Source organism: Brachyistius frenatus, unplaced genomic scaffold, assembly GCF_029030835.1.
Source record: "Brachyistius frenatus isolate BFR_SWC_R1_liver_20210118 unplaced genomic scaffold, ASM2903083v1 Contig_52, whole genome shotgun sequence".
Classification (NCBI taxonomy): Eukaryota; Metazoa; Chordata; class Actinopteri; family Embiotocidae; genus Brachyistius; species Brachyistius frenatus.
Window position 1 is genome coordinate 667,281 of NW_027210651.1, and position 6,074 is coordinate 673,354.

Consider the following 6,074-nt stretch of genomic DNA (forward strand, 5'->3'; position numbering starts at 1 on the left):
AACACGGCTGCTGTCGATTAAAGAGAAGCCGAACTGGGAGACGACGAGCCTCAAAATCGAAGACGCGTAATAAAGCTTACCTCGGGGGGGGATTCAGCATGATGCGCATGCTTTTTCCTGCTAATCTTTGTTTGAGAACAGACAGCTCTCAGAGAATGTCAAACTAAACTAGCCAGGATGCCTACAAATACTCATCAGGGTGTCGTATCAACAGCAACACAGGTTCCAGCTCAATGCACCGTGTGACTATTTTTCTGCACGGATTAATTTGATACGAGTTTCTTATTTCATTCATCTCTCTAACAGGACGTGTCGCACCTGTCCAACACAGATAACATCCTCAGATCTACTGACTTTCACTCTTCACCTCAAAAGTACACACTTAATACGATACACTGTATTTTTTTTACCTCACGAATCGTTCATACAAGATGAGTACAGTAGTAACGGGCTGACGTTGAACAAGAATAGCTGGAAAAAAGTCTCGGAAAGAAATCAAGAGCCTGGACACTGTGTCCAATATCTCAGTGGGAAACTCAATAATCCTGCGTTGTCCCACTAATAGTTCTCAACAGGAGGGAGGTAAGTGACCTGATATCCATTAAGTGTGTTGCCTGTGCCCATCTTTGCATCTATAACAGCTATAATCATCTGATTGATTTTTCTCACGTTTCACATAACCAACAGAAGCTGGTGATTGGCTGATCTCGTCTGACGTTACGGCGAGCGCATTGCGTCGTTTCCTGTCTACAAACATTGTGACTAGTGTCACTTCTCTGCTATTTCAGCTTCTTTTCCTGAATTCTACGTATCTTAAGTCTCTCCACACTTCTTCTAATCTCACGTTAAAACTCACGCTTGCTCTTCTTGAGCAATTCTACTGTTAAATCTCTCCCTCCACCTCTTCTTGTTTTTCCTGCTCAGTGTGTGACATGTTTAGTTACGACCCTGCCTCCCTTAATGATAATGCTACCTGTAATAAATGTAGTGTAGTTAGGGCTCTGGAGGCCAGGGTCATAGAATTAGAATCGCGGCTGTGCACCATGCTAAATAGCCGTAGGAGCTTCTCAGGGAGGGGGTGCGCAGCTGCCCGGGGCTGCAGGCTTAGTCAGCCGGTCCACCGCAGCACCCGAACAGCCGGGCGGCTGGGTGGCAGTACGAAGGAGGCATAGTCCCAAGCAGAAGCCCACGGTTCACCACCGACCCCTTCACGGCTCCAACCGATTTTCCACACTGGGCGAAACACCCGCTGAGAAACCAACTCTGGTTATTGGAGACTCTATTTTGCGGAACGTGAAGTTAGTGAAACCAGCGGCCAGAGTCAGATGTCTTCCCGGGGACAGAGTCAGATGTCTTCCCGGGGACAGAGTCAGATGTCTTCCCGGGGCCAGAGTCAGATGTCTTCCCGGGGACAGAGTCAGATGTCTTCCCGGGGCCAGAGTCAGATGTCTTCCCGGGGCCAGAGCGGGCGACATTGAATCAAACCTGAAACTGCTGACTAAGGCTAATCGTAAATACAGTCTGATTGTTATTAACGTCGGCAGTAATGACACCCGGTTACGCCAATCGCAGGTCACTAAAGTTAATGTTGAATCGGTGTGAAACTTTGCAAAAACAATGTTGGACTCCGTAGTTTTCTCTGGACCCCTTCCTAACCGGACCAGTGATGATATGTTCAGCCGTACGTCTTCACTTCACCGCTGGTTGTCGAGGTGATGTCCCGCTAACAATGTGGGCTTCACTGACAATTGGAATACTTTCTGGAGAAAACCTGGTCTGATCCGGAGAGACGGCATCCATCCTACTTTGGATGGTGCAGCTCTTCTTTCTAGAAATATGGCCATGTCTCCTAACAGCCCTAAAACCTGACATCCAGGGTTGAAGTCAGGACGCAGAGCTGCAGTCTTACACGCTCCTCTGCAGCTTCTTTACAGCTGTCACTCACCCAAAACATTCAACATCCTATAGAGCTTGTGTCTGTACTCAGACCACCTTTATTTAAAAAACTCAAGAAAAGATGTATCAATAAAAATGTAATAAAAATGGATCCTACCAAATTAATGGATCAAAAAAATCGGACAATTAAAAGCGGACTATTACATATCAGATCTCTCTCGTCTAAATCTCTGTTAGTAAATGACTTGATAACTGACCATCAGATTGATTTACTCTGTCTCACAGAGACCTGGCTGCAAAAGGAAGAATATGTTAGTATTAATGAAGCAACTCCTCCCGGTCATATTAATTATCATATTCCTAGAGATTCAGGCCGAGGAGGAGGAGTGGCAGCAATCTTCCACTCAAGTTTATCAATTAATCCAAAGCCGAAACTTAGTTATAATTCATTTGAGAGTCTGACTCTTTGTCTCTCGCACCCAAACTGGAAAGCACAGAAGCCGATTCTATTTGTTGTTGTTTATCGCCCACCTGGTCCTTATTCAGAGTTTCTAACTGAATTCTCTGACTTTTTTTTTATCAGATTTAGTGCTGAGTTCAGATAAAGTGATGATAGTGGGAGACTTTAACATTCATGTTGACAACGACAGCCTCAGTTCTACTTTTAGTTCATTATTAGATTATGGAGGCTTTTCTCAGAATGTAAATAAACCCCGTCACCGTGGTAACCACACCCTCCATCTGGTTCTGTCGTACGGGATGGAAACTGACAATTTAATTGTATTTCCTCAAAACCCAGTTTTGTCGGACCACTTCTTATTAACATTTGAAGTTACAATAATGGACTACACAGCATGTGGGAATAAATCCCACTACAGAAGATGTCTGTCAGATGATGCCGTGGCCAAGTTTAAGGAAGCAGTCACATGTTTATCCTCTTCGGTGCCGTGTGTTAAAGCAGCGAAAGGCATCTACGTTGATCTTAGTCCCACACAAGTGGATCATCTGGTAGAAAACACTGCAGTATCTCTGCGCACAACTCTAGATGATGTCGCCCCTCTGAAGAAGAGAGTCATGAATCAGAGGAAGTTGTCTCCGTGGTACAACTCAAAACTACGCTCTGCTAGGCAGCGACCAGACAGCTGGAAAGGAAATGGCGTTCCACTAATTTAGAAGAATTTCACCTGCCTGAAAGGATAGTCTAATATTATATAAGAAAGCTCTTCGTAAGGCCAGGACTTTATATTATTCATCATTAATAGAGGACAACAAGAACAACCCCAGGTTTCCTTTCAGCACTGTAGCCAGACTGACAAAGAGTCACAGCTCTGTTGAGCCCTCTATTCCTTCAGCTCTCAGCAGTAATGACTTCATTAACTTCTTTACTAATAAAATTCTTACTATCAGGGAGAGAATCGGGCCGACCCTTCCTGCCACCGTCACTGATGTGATGTTAAGCACAGCAGCCCTGGAAGCAACTGTAGGACCAGATGTAAACTTGGAAAATTTCTCTCCTGTTGAGCTCTCCGAGTTAACTAGAATTATTTCTTCATCTGGATCCTCTAGCTGTCTGTTAGATCCCATCCCAACTAAACTAAAGGAAGTCTTTCCTTTAATTAATACTTCCATATTAGATCAGATCAACCTATCTATTGCAACCGGTTATGTACCGCAGGCTTTTAAAGTGCCTGTAATTAAACCTTTAATTAAAAAGCCGACTCTTGATCAGCTGTTTTAGGAAACTACAGACCAATTTCCAACCTGACGTTTATTTCTAAAATCCTTGAAAAAGTTGTTGCAAATCAACTTTTTGATCATTTACAAAGGAATGATCTGTTTGAAGATTTTCAGTCAGGCTTTAGAGTTCATCAAAGCACAGAAACAGCTCTGGTGAAAGTTACTAACGACCTTTTATTAGCCTCAGATAATGGACTCGTCTCTGTACTTATTCTTCTGGACCTCAGTGCTGCTTTTGATACGATTGATTATACAATCTTATTACAGAAATTGTGAAAAAAAAAAAGTCATAGTATAGCATATCCTCAAAAGTAAAAAAGAAAGTCACAGTATCAAAGGCACAATGGTGTAGTAGTTAGTGCTTTAGTAGTTAGTAGTAGTAGTTAGTTGGTACCTCTCAGTGAGAAGGTCATTGGTTCAATTCCTGCCAGAGACAGGTATGTCTGTTCCAAAAAGTGTAATGTCTGATTTATGAAAAAAAAAAGTCATACTATAGCATGTCGTGAAAATTGTGAAATAAAAGTCACACTATAGTATGTCATCCAAATTATGAAAAAAAAGGTCACACTATAGTAAGTCGTCAAATTTTGAAAAAAGTCATACCATAGTATGTCGTCATAATTTAAAAAAAAAAAGTCATACTATTGAATGTCGTCCGAAACATGAAAAAAAAGTCACACAAAAGCATGTCCTCAAAAAGCCAAAAGAAAGACAGTATCACAGGCAAATTGGTGTAGTACTTACCGCTGGTGCCTCACAGTGAGAAGATCATTGGTTTGATTCCTGCTGGCGACATGCATGTCAGGTCCAAAACATGTCATATTGTTAAAAATATGAAGATTCAGAATGATCTAAAATGTAATTTTGTGAACGCTCAGAGTTCAGTTGGAAAGGAGGAAAACATTCTGTTCTTTGAGCAGAATCCTCATTGGTGCTAAATTCCCTCCCTCAAAGGACTAATCCCTTCCTAACAATCACTAAATGAATATTCAGTTGAAGTAAAGCCAAAAGCTTAAAGACACGAGGAGAAGGTTTGGTCGGTGGCTTTGGCACAAGTGTGTCTGGAAACTTTACCGCTCTGTCTAAATATTGCAACAAAACACTCAGAAAAAGGATCAGCAAATTGAATTTAACGGAGCAACATTTGGATCTGACAATAATGTTGGTTAAATCAGAGCAAGCAGAACCAGAAATGATCATTTAGGTGGTTGTGATTGAACTGAGTCAGTCAGAGCTGGGAGGGAAAGCGCTGGCTGATACTCCCATATGACGGTCACAGCATGCAAACATCTATAAATACTTTTGTGTAATTCATGCTCTACATTTGATTGAAGTGACGATCGTGAATTGCCACTGGCCATACAAGGAGCTTTTAGTGGTCCTGCTCGTGTCACTGTTGACTGGAAGCACCGTTGTAATCCCACGCAGAGTATTACTTCCTCATTAAAAGCTTATCAAAAATCACAGAAACAATCTATGTGATTACTGTTGCAAATAAGTGCCCGCAGAGCTATTAACCTTGTGAACAGTGTTTCCACTGTACAGAGTAGTTTTGTCGAGAAGTGAACGTGACAGAGTGAAGCAGGAACAGACTGAACCTGCCACTGAACCGATGTGAGCATTTCTGATTTCCCTGGTTTTACTATGGAACAGGGGATTATCATCACCTCTGTCCCTAATATATTGGCAAGTGGGGGTTTACTAAAAGGTTTAAGGGCCGTTATGAAGAACATATACTGTATGACTGATGGACGGTACCATCGACAGACGTCAACAACAGACTGCAGGTAAATCAGATTTGTTTTTTTATAACCAGATCTTTAAGACGGACTGTCAGCAGACTCTGCACTTTTATTTTTGCAAGTGAGTGGATCGGATTTGGTGTGTCCAGACATCACCAACCTATCTGCGTAGGTTGCTATGGTAACACCGTATGCTTAGCTATGCTGGTGACGCGGCTTTCCAACGTGGAAACACATACTGCTCACTCTGTCATTCTGAAAATTATGTTGTCATTGTGTGTGGCATCCGATGTGAGCCAGCAGAGTGTCCGAACTCAGACGCATCTGTAGGAGTCTGACTGGAATCACATTTCAAACAACCTCTAAAGGGGGTATAGACCTGACCGTTAAAAGTCACATTTCCTGTTTTTTTTTTTTCCTTTTTCTGTTCAGATTGATTTTTGAAAGTCCGAGTTGGCAGTCTGAAAAAGGCATTTTTGACATTTTAACACCAGGACACTGTTGAGGACAAAGAGTTTAAGAAATACCAAGGAGTTGAAAGATTAATTCAATGAAATTGTTGAATTAAACAAACTGGAATATAGTCTGAAGTCACGAACAATCCAGCGGCGGGTTAAAAGAAAGCAAAACGGGACAGTTGGAGGAAGAGGGAGCAGAGTCTCCTATCTCAAGGTCACATTCTTCGGTGAACAAACTGTC

The 6,074-nt window shown here is 42.2% G+C and overlaps 1 pseudogene; it reads left to right on the forward strand.

Moving 5' to 3' along the window:
* The first annotated feature begins 905 nt into the window (after positions 1–905).
* Positions 906–1,953, forward strand: LOC138624551 (uncharacterized; annotated as a pseudogene).
* Positions 1,954–6,074: the final 4,121 nt, after the last annotated feature.